The sequence below is a fragment of the Drosophila rhopaloa genome, unplaced genomic scaffold (assembly GCF_018152115.1).
Source record: "Drosophila rhopaloa isolate 14029-0021.01 unplaced genomic scaffold, ASM1815211v1 contig_167, whole genome shotgun sequence".
Taxonomy (NCBI): domain Eukaryota; kingdom Metazoa; phylum Arthropoda; class Insecta; order Diptera; family Drosophilidae; genus Drosophila; species Drosophila rhopaloa.
The window spans coordinates 730,923-749,310 of record NW_025335047.1 but is presented as its reverse complement, the minus strand read 5'-3'; positions in this window follow the sequence as shown (position 1 = coordinate 749,310).

Below are 18,388 nucleotides of genomic sequence, written 5' to 3'. Positions count from 1 at the left end.
CCCTAAAATGAAGCCATGTTATGCGGCATTTCCTGTCTTGAGAATCCAGCAGTAGATTCTGGAGCAAGTGAGCTGCCGTTTCCCAGAACTGTCAGCATTGCAGATGTCTCTGTTTCTAGAGCAATAAGGCGACTTAAATGGTCTAATGAGTAAATTTATTGCCATGATCTTGTCCAGTCTTTATTTGATCTACACTAATTCGCAATAAAGACTCAATTAATCAGCCGAGAAAAACGGCTCCCAACTTGACCCCACATCAACAATCACCGATTAATAAGTGATTGGATGGTGAGGGATCCATTAGGAGAGGTTAAAGAGATGCAAAGAAAGTTCAGCAATTTAACTTTACATGTCGCTGTCGTTGCAAGCGTGTTTACAATTAAAGTCTGGCCCTAATGATGGCTCATGCAGGTTACCGATCGATTAAAGTCGTTCACTTCAAAACAAACAAACCAACAAATGGAAAAACAACTTCAAGATGAACTATGCCAGATGAGATGAGCTGATTTCTGCTGGCTGCACCTCGAGCATTTAGCTCTCACTTTTCCTAATTAACAAGAGACCACTTGAATACCCTGTAAATAGAAAAGGGTATATGAAAAACTTCAAGTACTCACAACAGGGCAAACGGTTTAAGCCACTAAATTAAGACATTTACGACCTGGTCAGATGCGAATCAATAATGAAATGGCCATGCAAAATTCTAGACACAACAAGCAAAGCGCTAAAAAAAGCCGCCATGGGGAATGCCGCAACGGTAAATGGGTCTCGACAGGAGACTTTGGACTTCATGACTGCAGATACCCGACTTGAGATTAGAATGAATCATTTCCAGGCATCCTAATTGAGTTGTGGCCACGCCGGCAGGCCGAAATATTAGCAGACGTCTTGTCGATGTCCAAGTTTTAGTCTGGGTTTTGGTCTAGGTGCCTTGCTCAAAGGTGTGAGACTACTTAGCCGGGCCAACTAAGCGGGGCCAAACGGCAACGATTAGTCGCAGACTTTTCACGAGGAAGTGGACGAAGGGCCATTTATCAAAAGCTGCTCGTGTCTCATCTCTTTGGGCAAATTAACCGTTTCCTGACTCACTGGCTGACTTACAGACTCAGAAGCCAACTAACCAAGTTAGTTGCCAACGGGGACACCCCACTTTAATTGCTCCATCGATGCTCTCACGCCGAAAGTGTTATGAAAAGTCGCATCCGCAGACTGAAATCGGAAAGAATGTAGTTCTCTGGGTCAATGCGAACACCTGAACTAATCAAAGCTCGAAATGGCGAGGCACGCGTTCAGGCCAAGTCTATAAGCTTTCACAAATAATTCCCCAATATTACACGCACTCGGAATGGTGCAAGAGCACTAAACTTCGAAATGAGAGAGATGTACGAACTGAGCCAAATGAATTCGATCAGGGAGTGACAAGAACCAAAGCTGAACTTCAACCTTAAGGGTGGACATGCATCTGTGAGAACTCTTACTCGAGCTGAACCTCACGTTCCATGTGGCAAAGGGTTCGCATAGCAGTTCCATAAAACACAATGGAGCATTGCCCGTCTTAGTTCTATTGTTCTACCGATGGCCATGGCTTGCAAATTTTCGGCAGCTTTAATGTTTATTCATGAATTCCAACATGAAACCGCAATGCAACGAGGAAGAGACAAGTTCTCCGGCCAGCACAAACATAAATCAAATTGGCCAAGTCTTTCAGTAAAGGCCAAAGAAATTGAAACAGAAACAGAAAAATCCAAGAGCAACTGCAGCACGCAGTCATGGCCAACTGATTGAGCTGTCGTGTATTTGGGTGAGGTGAGATCGCCCAGTGTCTAAATGGCCATAGAATGTCTGGGTTTTGGCCTCGGTTATACCTATATCTGGCTTCAAGCTTCGTGTCTTAGCTGCTTAGGGAAATCTGCAGCAGAGAAATCGAAAATTTCCATATACCCTGTACTCTTATATGGCTCCAGCTCTCTGCCATTTTCACGAACTTTTGTCATATCAAATGGTAAATGGTAAATGGCGGATGGTAAATCTGAAAATGCAAAAATACCCTGTGGCCCGCCCACGGTTAGCACAGATCCATCCTGAGAAGCCAGCGCAAGTGGGTCAACTGCAGCCGGCTAACGGAAGTGGATTATCAGTTTTATTCTAACTCATATAAATGCACACAGGTGCGTACTCGGATACCGTATTATGCGGGGGATTACGGGGATAATACTCGAAATTGCCAAAGCAAAAACTCGATTAAAGCCGGTGCGCCAGTGAATGATCTTCATTTCGGCTTGGCGCTCTAGATTTTTAGATTAGGGAGGGGTTCTCCTCCGCCGGCGGCGGTATCGAAAATGATTTCCATGTAAGGATGGCGGGGGGGAAAGCTACGATATCGGACTCTAGACTGTGGACATCGCGAAGAAATAGCAATAGTTGTGAGTTCCCGAGTGCACTGCACTTATTCTATTACAAATTTTATTACACTTAAGTGCGGGGAAGTCGAAATGTGTGCCATGACTCCATGGCGGACTAGTTGAGCCATGTCCAATCCTCCGGCGGGCGCGCTCTTTGAAGATCTTTGAGGCACCCCAAATTGCGGCCACTGATGTAATGTTTGCTCGATCTGGTCACGTTGCACGTAACCGCAGCGCGGCTTTTATTTAACGTGCGGTAATTGCATTAATAAAGAGAGCCCAAATCCCAAATTATATTGTACAAATTGAGCTGCGTACAATGAAAGCGAAATTGTTTGATTTCTAGCCGATTGAAGGCGATGCAGCATCGGAATCAATCAGCCACAAACGAAAGACTTCAGACACGAACTTGTCAAAGGCGTTTCCTGGAAAAAAAGGGGGAAGGCGTGGTCCCAGATTAGATGGGAGAATGAAACGAATCCCCAGAGTTCAGAGCCGTAGGGGGATAAAACGAATCAACCAAAACTTTAATGGAGTTATATGGATTTTGATATGTTTCTATTATCGGTTTACGACCTAACCGTATTTTGAAATAACTGCTTGATGATCAGCATTTAACACTTCCAATTCCTTGCATCCCCAACAGAATGCATTCCTATTCTGGATCTCTTGCCGTCTGACATGATTTACGACTTGGCCACAATAAAGCTGGCTAAAAAAAAACCCTCCCACAGATTAATTTCGAATCCATAACCATCTGGCCATTCGGTATTCTGTTCTGGAACCCAACTGGTTGCACCTGTTCCACTTGGCCGCGGGTCGTGTGGCCATAGAACATTTTCATGTTCACCAGAGCATTTTGTTTTTACGACAACATCGGAGGAGTCATCGTCGTCGTCGTAGCTAGAATAGAACAGGATGCGGCTCTGCAGGCTTCAATGGCAACTTTGGCAACTTTGGCCCGGACTTTTGGACTCCTGTCATGTGGAACTGGCATAATAAAATGCCAGCAGCGCTTTTCGGTGGCAGCGGCGGTGGCCCCGTTGTGCTCTTAATGTTGGCATTTATATGCCATAGAGTTCTTAATGCGATTAGCGCAATTAATTGCCCGTCGCCGAGGAGCGTTTGGCTGGCAGATTTCTGTTGGCGGAAGTGGCCATGGCGTGCTTGCAAACTAACGGTCATTCGAGCAGTGCCTATCGATTGCCTCTGCCCATTAATAATCCCAAAGCCAAGATGTTGAAAGGAATGCTGCGGGTTCAGTCAAACTCGAAGTTGCACCGACCTGAAAGTGAGAGTCGCCTGCGGCCCTCGAATCGATTTGAATCCATGCGTGGTTGCAAACAAACAGAGTCACTGATTTATGCTCGTTGAGGGAATCATGTGAAAAGTACCGAACCTGCTGCACAGCCCCTCCCAATTCACTTTCGTGTGAGAAAGTGCTTGAAACGGGGCGGGAGCTTAGCCCTGGCGATGATGGATTCGAGTTCCCTGTGCAATTACCGCCGCTTAGCATAAATCGCATGACCCACCCGCTCTGACCCACATTAATCCGCCGCAGAATTCTGCGCCCAGAGCCAGAGCGGAAATTAACTAAGCTTCAATCTGGGCAGCTCAATGGATTGCACTTATCAAAAACATATTTAGTTGTTAATCAGAATAAAGAGCGTTATAAATTAAAAAAGAGTCTCCTCTTTTAAAGTTTAATTGGATGCAGAAAGTCGATTGCTTCTAAGGACTTGGTAGATTTTGTTTGGAAATATATGTTTTAAAACACTTGATAAATATATTGATAAACAAAATTTCGACAACAAGGTTCAAAAATGATCAAAAACGAACACTTTTCACATTTCAGGTCCATTTTGTCAAAACACTGACGTGCGGGAACCTTTTCGTGGCCATATTAAAATTCAGCTCATGGTTAACAGAGTGTAATTAAATTCTTTCTGTGTACGAGGTAGAAGTCTCTGCACACGCGCCACAAACCCGCTTCATAAGCCACCGCCGCAGTGGCGGTCTCGACTTTGTTACATATTATTTATTGTGCCGATGCAGCTCCGACAAAACCTTTGCACCAGATCTGGCTCCATCTACAGCTCCTGCTCCATCCGTCCGAAACGAATCCCGTGGGCGTTTAACGGCATCTGGTAAGTTGCATATTTGCAGGCAAGTTAAAAATTTGTGTGCTCAGCTTGGGTATCGCTTAATGGGTGTGGGTGTCTGAATCGCAGCTCATTGGCTCCGGGACTGCGGGTTCGGGATATTGGTGGCAATCAAATTATGTAAAGAGCATTGCCTTTTATTTTTCGGCGGCAACAAGTGTCGATGCGAAAAGTGTGGGCGATTTCAGCAGAAGGCAGAACAGGTAAACGCAATTTAGGGGTCCATTTGTGGGATTCGGGTGTTGATTTGGTAAATCCGTTAAGGCTTAAGCGATAATAATACATTTGTGTTAATCTATCATCTATTAATTTATTTCAATAGGTTTTAAGTAATAAAATTCTGTTTAATGGCCAACCATAAACATAACAATAAACATACTACCAAATCAATGAGCTTATCCCAGCTGAATCAAAAAATGATTTCCCATTAAAACAAGACTTTCGTCTCACTTTCATATGATTAGTTCCCATGATGCAGACCAAAGATCTAAGAAATCAGCTTTCGGGCCGTTTTTCACGGGTCTTAAGCTTAGTAGTGAAGGTCACACAAGCGCCGTGTGACAAGTAATAGTAATGCTCGTAACAAGATAATGACACATAGAACTAGACTGGCCCAAAAGAACTCAACTGGGTTGGGGACTTTAACAGTTCCAGAAAAACTGAAAGTTGTAATTGAAAGTTCAGAAAGAAAGTTTATGGCTTGGGACCTCCGAGTAGGGGCATTCGAATTAGAAAAGCGTGTTTGATCAACACAAATCTCTGGGGCCCGGCCCGATGAAAGAAAGAACTCAGTCGGTCACACAGTAGCACACTTTGCATATTCCATACCCTCAAGAGATACCACCTCTAAAAGGTTTGTTTTGTCCATTTAACCTAACGGTTGTAAACATGAATGGCCAGTGTGTTAAATTTATTCATGTAGTGCCTGTTATCTGCTCATGAATGGTAAGACCAACCGAGTTTTCGAAATTTTCTGAACTGATTAGGCAAATTATCAAATTAGCTGCCAGCTCTTGGAGTCTGTTCGATGCCCGTCAGTGCTTTAATTGGCAGCGTAATTATGGAGCTTGGGTCTCATTAGGCGAATGGAATGCGAACTTTTTGTAAAAGAAATTCAGGCATTTACTCGGAACAGAATAAATCCCCGACACCTGAAATCATCAGGCAAACGTTGACCTGCGCCAATTGAATCGCCATTTGACGGCTTAAAATATCTCAAGTATCTGCTAAATGTCTTTTAATCGAAACAAACTTATGATCGTACTTTCCCACCCTCACAGTCGAAAAGACGGTCGGCTTTCTCTTTGCCTTCTCATCCTGTCTGAAATGTAATCCTGTCAATGCCATTTGCGCCAAGCGTATAAGCATAAGCGAACCCGCTCCAATGAATATCGCGCAGATGTTCATGAGTTGTTGAACCCGCGATCCAAATGAATAACGATAAATTAAATATCAAATGGCTTTCTGATGAGTGTGAATGAGGAATAGCGAGGTTCACACTGCGATTTGTAGCTGAAAGCCTCGCGAATCCGTTTAATGTGATTAAAGTGCCTTTTGTTTTTGAAAATATATTAGAAAACTCCGATTTGTCACGCCCATAAATAATCTCTCTGTGCCCCAAAATAGACTTTCTTTTACTAGACCAGAAATAAAAGCGACCTTTTGTTATCAATGGGAGCCTAGCAATTACAAAACAGTTTCGGGCGATTCACAATGCAAATTGTCTGGCCTGACCCACATACGCAGCAGAGGCTTCCCGGCTCCCATTACCCGGAATGGAGTAGAGTTCAATTTAATCATACCAGAGGCTCCTTGGGCGAAAGAAGGCAACTTAGTTAACTAACTGGGACAACGGCACAGGAGCCAAGCAGGCAGACAAACGAACCATCGTATGTAGGTAAACAAGCCTGAGCCACTTGCTCAATAACTCATTTAAAACGCGACGTGGACTGCGGACCCAATAATGAACAAATAAAAACCGAATCTGCCGTTCGCATGGAGAGCCCATCGAACAATGCCCAGGAACTAGCGGAATCGATGGATTCCACACACATGGCTTTGGCTCTATAGAAAGAACCGAACCAAAACCCAAACCCCAAACCCCGAACCCCAAAAGCCTGACCAATTGACCGCAAAAACGGCCAACTAAAAAGAACCCACAACAAACAATGCTGGCAAAAGCGAAAAGGATGTCAGTCATAAGCCAAGATGCTCCAAGCTCCTTGGTAGTGGGAGTTCGGTAATGGTTAATGTGATATGGCAAAGATACTGCCCCGCGGCATAAATCACTATGCAGGTTCGCCAAGCAGTCTTATGATCGGAGCATAGCCACCAAACCGCACTCGAAATGAATATGTTTCCATTTCCCAGGGAAATCGGCAAAATAAATTGATTACGTCGATTTACATACGAGCACAAGTCAATTGAGTTATGAAGCCCCGACTTGTGGGACACATTTTCCCATCTGTCCCACTTGCCCTTAACCCAGTTAACCTTTAAATGGGCTGCAGAATCGTATTTATGACAGGCTCCGCGGGTTTCGTGTCTGGGTGCCACAAATAAGAGAGACTTTTCGGCCAGCTCGTGCTGTAAATGATGTTGTTCCCTTTCCGGGATTCCAAAAAAAAAAATAGTCCCTACTGTTCTGGGTTCTCGTTTCTAGGTTGCATTTGCGGCTTGCATAAATTTTGAGAAGAAAATTTTATCGAAAGTGTGCATCTTACGCCCGCTGCAAATGGTTAGGAGGAGTCCCGTTTTTGCCTGATTCCTCGTGGCATGGCTTTGCATGTCTATTTAAGTCTTAACATGCCGCTGACAAAATGCTCAGCCATGACGACAACAGCAGCAAGAAAATGCAGCAGAATTAGGAACGGCAATAAAAAGCAACGGGAAGACGTCTGGTCTGGAAATTGTGCCAGTAGTGTATACACGGCCACATTTAACAGGAGCAACAGGATCAAGTCTTGTTCGAAGTCCCTCTTCCCTCTGTCCATCTGTTCCCATCCCCGATTCTCCGTAGTTTGTCTCCAAGTTGTTCGACTGGCTGTTTAGGTGATGTCAGTGCTGATAGGGGACGCTGTCTGGGATCGGGTCATGCCTCAGATGGAGATGCAGATGGACCGGGAGGAGGATACCCCCCGTGGGCAAAGTTCATGACTTTATCCTTCTTTGTCTCCATTCCGAAACGTTGTTAATTCTGCTTGTTTGATGTTGGGGAGATGCAAGATTAAGAAATTTGTTCCCCAGAATGTGCCAACTCCCCGTCCACACATCCATTAATCTTTCTGCAAACCTCTCGTTTACTTAATTATAGAAAGGTGTTCTCGATGCCATTTCAACTTACGAAAGAGGGCGTCTTTTAATCTGATTCCCTTCGATTTCGAGCGACCTGGTTATCATAAATCATCTTGAATCCGCGCTAATTGATTAGCACGAAAGAGGAAAGCAAGAGTTCTTTTCCCCGATCAAATTGTGGGTCAAAGCAATTTCCCAGATTGTCAATTCTGCTGCCATCACAAATTAATGGATATTTGCATACATATATCTCTACATGAGAAAATATCATTCATATGCGTGAGTTGAAATCAAAGTGAAGTCGAAAACTGGTTGAAAGTTGGAGGATAACAAATGAGAATTTTGGTGTTAATGACGCCTGGTATTGACTTTTCGCTACTCGCTGTTGCGCTGCGGAATCTATTTCTAAAAAATGTCAGCAATTATTGGCTATTAGAGGTTTCACTTTTAACTGGTCTTTAGAGTTTTCCAAATACGATAATCATCTATACTTTTACGATTTAATGAACTTTCATTTCCCGTGTCAATTTGCAATGCGCTGGCCACTTTAGCGTTCTGCATTATAAATCCTCAAATAAATATAAAATAGAGTGTCCAGCATTCGACCGACATGGCTTTGATATCGGATGTCAGTAAGAAAAGTTATGGCTTAGAAGTGCAGGTTTTAGGTCACTTTTCTGCAAAGCCATTTTTCGAAAATTTGGAAAGGGTCAAAATGACGGAAAATCGTCACCAAAATACAAACCGAGTTGAAAACACAGATTTTTAGAGAATTAAACCACAATCATTTAGAAGTAAGCCACATTGGAATCGGATGTCTGCAAGAAAATTTATGGGCTTAGAAGTGAAGGTTTTGGGTCACTTTTCTGCAAAGCCATTTTTCGAAAATTTAGAAAGGGGTAACACTGTAAAAATGACGTAAAAGCGACCCCAAATTACAAACCGAGTTGAGAACACAGATTTTTAGAGAATTAAACCACAATCATTTAGAAGTATGCCATATTGGAATCCGATATCTGTAAGAAAAGTTATGGGCTTAGAAGTGCAGGTTTTAGATAACTTTTCTACAAAGCCATTTTTCCAAAATTTGGAAAGGGGTAAAAATTACGGAAAATCGTCACCAAAATACAAACCGAGTTGAAAACACAATTTTTTAGAGAATTAAACCACAATCATTTAGAAGTATGCTACTTTGGAATCCGATGTCTGTAAGAAAAGTTATGGGCTTAGAAGTGCAGGTTTTAATTCACTTTTCTACAAATCCACCTTGTTTAATTGTTTTTAAGCATTGAATAAAAAAAAATAATATGAATATTTCTTTCTTTTAGCTCTTCCGTGGCGCAATGCCAAGATCAAGAGTATGGAAGGATGCCACTGGTAAAGAGACCTTGAGGAGGATGGAGCCACGGCCAGATGTGTGTCGATCGGAGTTTTGATTTAGTTGAAATCCCCGTCCGCTTGACACCCGACATGAGTGAAAAGCTCGTGGAGATTCTACATTCTCTTTTCGCCAAGCATTATTTCATTAAATTTGTACTTGTTTGATTAGAATCACTTTCGAGTTCGCTGGGAAGTGAAACCTCTACACGACGCACTTTCGATGGCACGTGAGACAAACGAAGTGCATTGGGCAGAGCGGACTGTCCAGGAGGGACTGAATAACAATGGAGTGATATGGGAAAGCTCTCCTAGAGACCCAGAGGGTCAGCACATGGAGCACCTGGTATCCAAACGAAATGAAAATTGCAATGGGCTACGTTTCCGTCTTGTTCGCACAAGAGCGGCATCTAATCACAGGGGTAGCCCGTTCAACTCCCATCTGGAATGGAAATGCAATAAAAGTGCAGATGCAACTGGTTGCCGAAATGCAACGTGATAGTTGCCACATGCAACATGAGGCCAGAAGAAAGAGAAACGGAGGTGGAAACCGAAATAGAAACAGAAGTCTCAGGAGAAGAAGAGCCAGTCAAAGTGGCATCGGCCTGGGAATTGGGCTAATTGATGTTTTGCTGCACTTTTACCTGAAACGTGGACAGTGAGAAGGCCATATCAATGCACATACAACGACAAACCAGAAGAGCCGACATCGTCGAATGCATATTACATGACTCTTCAACCAGGAGCTGATCCAACTGCATCTTAATTAATCCGGGCATCGGCTGATTTTAAAACAGGATTGTGGACTGAGACGTGCTTTAATTGAATACAATTAATTATTAACACATTGTGCTAGGAACTCAAGGCTTGGGGTCTAGATAAAACGAGTCGTGAGCTGACTGCTGAGCAGGGCGAATTTGGATATGGAAATGCACTTTCTACGGACTCCCCTGCAAAGATTTGCAAGCCAAACGGCGGTTGTTTAAAGCATACTGCAGGCTTAACCCAATTTGTTGTGGGAGTCGTTGGAAATTCCCTAGTTAAACGAGTTAATTGCTGCGGGAGATTTTACCTCTGGAATGTTTTCCACCCAACGGTAACATTGCAACACTGGACCGAGCCCGACATATGGTGCTGCTGACAGGTGCCGTTGACATTTTTCAATGCATTCAATTGGAGGAGACACCAAACAGAAGGCGGGGAAGACATGGAGAACGTAGACAAAGTCGCGCAAACATTTCAAACATCTGCTGCCTGTTTGCGTTGAATGGAGAAGATCAGAAAGGAACGGCGTATCCAAGGAGTAGGAGGTCCATCGAACGGCTTGCTTTTCTCACCCGGCCAACACAACCTCTAGATTCCGCGGAGGAACATGGCCAACAATCGATTGGAATGCCAGTTGCGGGTGTCGCTTGCCTGGCGACAGCTCCTCCAGCTTTTGGCGACAGAGGCCCAAGATCCAAGACCTAGTCCAGGAACCCAGCTCAAGACAAGTGCCCGCGCCTGACGCCCCCAACGGTGCCATTTGAATATCAACATTTGTCATCGTGTGTCGTGCGGCATTCCGCACTCTTTCTGTTTTTGTTACTCTTCCCGGTTGCAAAGTGACCAAAAGTAAACAAAATCCAATTAAAGTCAAGTGAAACATGGCCAGGGATCAGGAACAGTACTGCTCCACTCGGGTCTTTTAATTGAGGGGCTCTCATGTAGCCATGCAAATGTGGGCCAGCCAGAATAAGAGCTACTTAAAAGGATTGTTGCAGAATGGCACTGCAACTGCAATTACTTTGTGAATCGGTTTGCAACACTTTCCCTGAGCAGAGATCTGGAGAGCGGGTCAGAGCAAAGACTTTTATTGTATATCTCCCAAAGATCAGAGCAGTCCAATGAAAATTGGAACATGTTCATTGTGAAATGTAATTAAAACGCATTACCGCCAAATGGCAGGCACAGAGTTTGTTCCATGTGTTTGGCTCTAATGGGCGTTGGCCACAGATCTCCGTCAGAAGTCGGTATAAAATAACCGCAAGCAACGTAGGCGATGACAGCATCGGGAAATGGAGACCAAGACTACGCACAGAAAATGGGTGCAGGGGGACTGGGGATCGCGACATGGCAGCCGAAAGTAGGTGAAGCAGCCGCTAACGAAGACCAACTAATGGAAAGGATCCGCCGATCCGCGGGTAAGGAGCAGGAGCCAGTATCAATGGATGGCAATCGGACATGCGCGACGCATTGGCAGCCAACACAGAAAGAAACAAACTCACAAAGTCCAGAGTGGGAGGCACTCGACTCACGCACTCAAATGGGAAGATCCGGAGGGGATTCCTAGGAGGGAAGCAGGTCTTTTAGGGACAGCAATGCGCGGTTCGATTTGTTTGCGATCGGGTAAAGCAAATTTACGGCAGCCCAGGAATGTCCCCTGTCTTTCGATTCCACATCTCTGTCTGAAAATCTCCGTAGGTGGTCAACACCCAAATGACTTCTACTCTTGGACATCAACTGCTTACCCACTCATCCAAACATTACTCCATTCAGAGGTGCGTGCGATTATGTGGAGTGAGGCTAAGGAGTCTTATTATTGTCTCTGATGGTAGCACATTTGTCATAAGCATCTCAGGGCCTTTGTAACGGTTCAATTTTGGCATTGCAAATATGCAGCATGGGAATTCGTGTCATTAGAGGAGGATTCACTACCCTTCCCCCTGATATTCATAGGCATGGTCACATGCAGAAGCAGCGAACGATTTAACCTTGACAGGAGACAAAAACGTGGACTCATCAACCATCGATGATCAGCGATCCAGTTGGACCCGCGGGACAGGAAGAACCGTTCTTGCAACGTGAAATCAGCAGGTTACCATGGTCGATAACAGATCGAGCAATTAGTTGACAAGGATTGGATGGGAAGGTTCGGAGAAGGAAGAGGATGATGAGGTAGTGCGTCTTCGTGATTCCCTGACGGTGACTGTGACTGTGTTGTCAAAGGTGACTATGATAGGCACGACGGCTCCATATAGGTAATACCAGAGGTTGAGGATCGTGATGACCAGCACGTTAGTCACTCATTCGCCAGTTGAGATCAGTTCGGATTACCTCTAATCAGGAGCAACTTGCCCAAGTTCCCCATTCCCAACAGTTTGGTTCTAAATGCCGTTAAAATTCAATGACTTGCTGCTGTTTCCCAGAAGCAAACGACACACAAACCAAATTCGAAATCAGCAACTGAATTTAATTCACAATTATTGTGAGTTCTCTGTGACTCAGCTCTCCTCTGCTTTATCTCTGCTGGGGAAACTCATCATCAAAAGCATAATTGTTACACTCTACTTTGGTTTCCTGATCTCCTAACCGAATATCTCTTTTCTGTAACTTCGATTCCTTGCTCCCAAACTTATTACACTAACCACCAAAAATTCGCCCCAAAAGCGAGAAAGTTCATTATGTCCGGCAGATCATTTTTATTTAATTTGCGTGGTGTCGGAAAATTATCCTGGCACTTGACTTCATCTTACTCCAGCTCTAGCTCTTAGTCCGGTTTGGATTCGGTTTGGATGCACTTAGAGAGCCACTTGACCATCGTCCAGGTCGGTACTTGCGTGTTCTCCAGATTTCGGTTTCGTGATGAAACTATCGGAGAACGGAGTGCAAGAGGGTGGACCGAGGCGTTATGTCGGCTTTGATATTATAACCGCAATTAGTCGACATGGTCTCGAGTGATATCTCTGGCATCTGTGAGCGGATTGCACTGCCCCTGGATCACCTCCTTCTCTAGATTTGCAGTGAGAGTTTGACTGGATTCCATTTCTCTGCATTTCTCGCACTCTTAAAGTCTCGAGCTGCGAGTCTCGAGTGGCCGATGATTGGGCACGAGAAACACACCCGGAAAAACCTCCTCCAAGGGAGTGACTCAGCCATCTAGTGCAGATTTAAGATGGAGTGCAGATTTAAGATTGAGATCGAATAAGATTTCAATTGCGAGTAAAAAACTTTCGATTGCTCAGAGAGGTCAAGAGCTCATATACGAAACGGGAAACTGACCGCAGGATGCCGTTGAACCCTGAGTTCGCGGTTTGCAGATATCTAAATCGATGGGAACTGCTAAAAATAAGTCAGCATCGGAACTCGCCATAACAATTTCCTGTCATTCTGAGGCAGCGACTGCGACGAGGTCTCCGCCCCTTTATTGCTTTCATAGAGCACACAATTAATTAGTACCTCTCCAGAGCGAAGAAAGAGTGGACAGTTCCAAGCCGAATCTGCTGGAGCGAGGAGATGTACAGAGAAGTTCCCCTTAAACTGACCAGCAGAGCTCATCAAGCCACCTACGCTTACGGTACTTGGTCAGCTGCAAATTAATCTCCCCTGCTCCACTTCCCCCTGCGGTTCTCCTGGCTTCTCTGGAGAACTGCCACTAGGAAACCCCTGCCACACTTCTCAAGTCATTTTCCAAATGCTTGACAATTTATCATTCCGCTTTATTTGGCCAATTTTTCTGCTCGTCAAGTGTTTGCCAAAGGGAATGGGGAAACAGACCAAAAAAAGGTAACAGAAGTCAATGGCTTGGCCGAAACTAGGTCAGACTGATTGAGTAGCCGCCGGCCGTCGACTGCCAAAAATGTTAATTAATTCGAATTAAAATGTTGCGAACGCGGTACCTCGACAGAGTCCGGCAAAGGAAATGGAAACGGACTCTGGAGTTGGGTCCCTAGTTGTAGAGATGTCAAAGGAGTTCCGAAACGGAGTGCAGATATGCAGAAGAAGGCGTTGGCGTTGGCAGTTTACCGTTGGCTGGACTAGCCTAAACCGATGATAACTCGGTTCTCCGGTTCCATTTCCATTTCTATTCCACTTGGTTGGGCTGTGCTCTATGGTTTTAACAGCAGACCAAAGGCCAGGGCAGAATTTTGATATTGAAATTGCTACCTTGGCACACCAAAGACAGAGGAAACTTCTGCCGGAGGCCATGGTTTGATAACATCAGTCCGAGAGGGAGGGAAATAGGGGGAGGAGCAGCTTCCACTGCAGGAACAAAAGAAAACAAAAGACAAAATTCCATTTGGTAAACGCTCGCCCAGAGAAAAGCGGAAAATGCAACGCCACGGAGGAAAACAAGAATGAAAAATAATCTAAAGCTTGGGATGTGGAGCTGCAGTTGCAGCTCAGTTTGGTTTCGGTTTGCGTTTGGTTTGGCCAAATGTAACTACAATTTAAATGCTAATCTGGCATCTGTTGGCGGTCGGAGGTTGGCGGATTTCGGATGGCGGTTGGCGGACAATGGCAGAACGGCAAAGCATGGGCAAACAGCGCCGCCCCCAAACCGCCCACTCAACGCAGGCCACGAGGGAGGGGGTGGACTCACACTTAGTGGCTACAGCCGTGATTTGCATTTGCTCATTAGCCGCCAAGGCAAACCCACAAATAAAGGAGGAAGACTTCTGGATGCCCCTGCCCTCGAAGGTGCTTATTTATTGTACAATCTGACTCCTGACTGACTCCGCTGTCTAATTAGTTTTCACGCCTATAAACTGCCGACTTTATTTGCGGCGGATGCCTGCTCTGGATTCCCAGCGAGATTGGCCACAAAAATGTCTGATCTCGGATCTCTGGCCGAAGTTCAACGGAACACAGTACCGCTATATTTCCTCCGAACCCTCTCCGGAAAACCGCGACACTGAAAATACAAATAGAATCAGAAATAAGGCAGAAGTGGAAGCAAAATCAAAAGCGAAAGAACATTAGTAAACTGCCAATTATTATGAAATGGGAAGACAGCAACAACGGCTATGTTTCATGAGGTACTGAAATGGGAAACGGAGGAAGAACAAGACCACAGCGACATCCAGAGAACTAGATTCTAGTTAGCTAGTTCTCCATCAGATGGAAGGGGAGTCCCTCCCGCAGAACAGAAAGCGCGTCACCCCAAAATTCGCTCGTTAGATGCCAAGGGTTTGGGTTTTAGTTTCGGTTTGGGCTAAGATTGGTTCCTCAGTTTGGGCTCAGCTCTCAAGCCCCAGCCTAGACGTCTTCTTTCTCCACCCTCGATTCTACTTTTTTTCGGCTCGCGTGCTGCCAAACCGCCAATTACCGAACATCAAAAAGAAGTTTACCTGCCCTTCCCTTCGACTCCTTTCTCTTTGTCGAAGTCTCCGTCCAAGTCTGCAAAATAATTTGCTCTCTGGTTTGTGTGTGCATTTGTTTATAGTTTTGTCAGACTCTGACCCTTTACCTTTTCCGATTTCTCTGTGGACACCCAAAAAGGTGTTTCAAATGCCAAGAATCCGTTGTCGAATCACGCAATGGGAAATAAGAGGAGGAATTACCCTAGCAATATAAATGCAAATGGAATATGCTGTCGAAGATCTTGGTGGCTCACGAACCGATTCATTCCGGGCCAGTGGCACGCCCCCAGTTGGCCAGCCCTCTTCTCGGAGTTCCGTTCTGAGCAGAAATTAATTTAATTATATCGGGCATAATAAATAAAGTGAGTTATCCAACGCGGTCTGACCTGCGGCGCCTTTTGACATTTTAATCACGTCAGTCGGGGAGTAACTGGCCCACTTAAAAAGTGTTCTATCCAAATCGTGCCTATGGAGATCAAAGAGAAGAGCAGGGAAAAGGAAGAATAGTTCTTATAGATGAGTGCGGGAGATTAGTCATCTCTCACCATGTATGCTAATTTTATGTTAACAATAGCCATAATCTTCGATGAGCTGATTGATAACCCACTGATCCATAAAACTTTAATGGCATCCCCGGTTGCATCGTTCGAAACGAGGATCTGATCAATATCATTTTTATTTGCATTTCGCAATCAGCCTTTCTGCCCAGGGTTTATCCTTTAATAGTCGCCTCCGTTTGATCAGTGCGCTCTTTGGCTTCTACGTAGGCCTCCAGCTCTGGAGATCCAGGTCCAGCTTCGTTTATAATGACAATCACGTTCCTCCAGTTGAATCATCTCTCCATTCCGCATTCATCATCTGCTGCTGAGATCTTCATGAACACGGATCTAGTAAGAGGTTTACTCAGTAATGTGCGAAACCAACTTGAGGACTGCGTGGGTCGATTTTCACAGGGAAGAAAAGGGGCAAGAGGAACCCTGCAACAAAGTTGCAGCATCAAGTTGCTGATTATCCCGGCTTAGTTGATTTAAAATCATCGTTAGATGAATGAATGATTGTGGCCAACACCACTATTCCACTAGTCCAATTCCGTCAGATGACGAGGTCGAATTCGGCATCTTGGAGTGAGGCTGATAAAGCCAGCGCCAATTTCCCGGTGCAAATTATTGCCCGGTGCAAATGAAAAATTTAAGGCATCCTGTTTCCATCAGCAATCGGATAAAATTGGGATCCACGGGGCATCCGAGGAGATCTGTTTATTGCTGCCTTGATTTATGCAACATTTTCCGCAATAAAAGTGCCAACGGCTCGAAGAATTATTACATCATCACGTAATAGGCCTCTACACTGGACTTGATTCAGGTGGGACCTCTTGTCAGGCTTCAGCTTTCTTCAAGGCGCCACGCCCGCCTCAAATTGCCCTCCGATGCAAGTTCCCCCGATATCGTTCCCTTGCCCAAAAGCCCATTACCTCCACTCTTTCGCGCTGTCATAAATCAGTCGCCTTCCTCGAGTTCCCGCAAGAGGCAGCGGCATTAAATACTCGTACTCTCCTCCCAAGTTGATGCCCGAACCACAGCCATGGCCACAATGCCGCTGTTAAGTGTCGTGTCATCCCCGAAGATCCATCATAATAGTCAGGGCCTCGACTACAAAGATTTGTGGAGAAGAAGAATTTGCGTGGCACGTGTCCATCATGGCAAGTGACCACGAATTCCAGCGAGGGAGTTACCTGGGATCGGAGGTGTTAAATTGTGAGGAGAATATTCCCAGATGCTGTAATAACACTGCCAAATTGGGGCCCCTTAAGAAGAGAGGTTTCCACCTTGCCTGTCCAGTCACTTGTGCTCCAGGTTTCTTATCTCGACCCCACTGTACCCCGCGACGTGGTTCGGAATGGCCCATTGTACAGAGACACCAAACACGGAAGTCGCGGCGTGTGCACTCCCCAAATGCCCATTTAATATAATTTCTATTATTTTTGCCAACTGTGGCCACTGGAAACTGCCATCAGGTGACAGTTACAATGCAGAAACAATATACAACGAGCGAAACTCCTGCTCCCTCACCCACTCCTCGAATTCTGAGTGGGGACATTGCCACCATCCCATCGCCATTGCCATCCCAACCCCTCCAACCTGTCTTGGCCACTCGATGCTCCATTCCCGCAATGATCATCATAATCGTGATCGTTTTGGGTTTGGTATCGGGCTCGCTTTGTTCGTCCAAGTCTAAGTCCAAGGCTGTCTTGTCCTCGGGGATCCATTTTTGGCATGCGTTCGGCAGAGAACACTTCCTGTTGCTGTGGGAAACACTCGGGAACTTGTTCCTTTCATGCGACATGTTCGCCACGATTTCTCTCGTGGAGCTCTCCCAGTTTCTGTTCGCAAAACCCACCCACATAAAGAATATTCCTGCCTTATAAAGTGTATTTTAGCCTCTGTTTGTATTGCAAATATTTTGGAAACCCGCTCTCATAAATCAATTAGCCAAGTTTAACAGTTTCGGGTCGAGGTGCCTGTTCTGGTGCTGGTGGGTTGGATGGGTGGTTGTGGCTCCGTTCTACTTTGTGGTGCATGGTGCATGCAACAGGCGAAGCGGTCATAAATTTCCAAGGCGATGCCCCTTTTGTGTTGTTGCAAATGGCAGTCGAACTGCGAGGTCCTTTCCTCTGCCTTGTGGCATGCGAAAATTGGTGCAAATTGATGAGAATATAAATGGAAAATATTGGGAGCGGAGTGGGGCGTTTCTGAGATCATTTTCAGATCCCCAACTGGAGCTAAAGGGGATACCAACAATCTGTTTACTTTGTCAAGTGCCGCACAGTGAAAATTGATGGAAATTGCTCCAATTTACCGGTTCGCACACCCGCAAGATGCGAATCTCGCCCAGGCAGTTTATCAACTCATCTCCACCAGAAGCCGACTCCTCCGACTCAAGGTCGCTGCAGGTGGGATGAGTGCTGCCATGGAGAATAGGAGCGGAGCAGGTGTTGCCTCCATTGACAGTTGCCTTGATTGGCTTGTGTTGC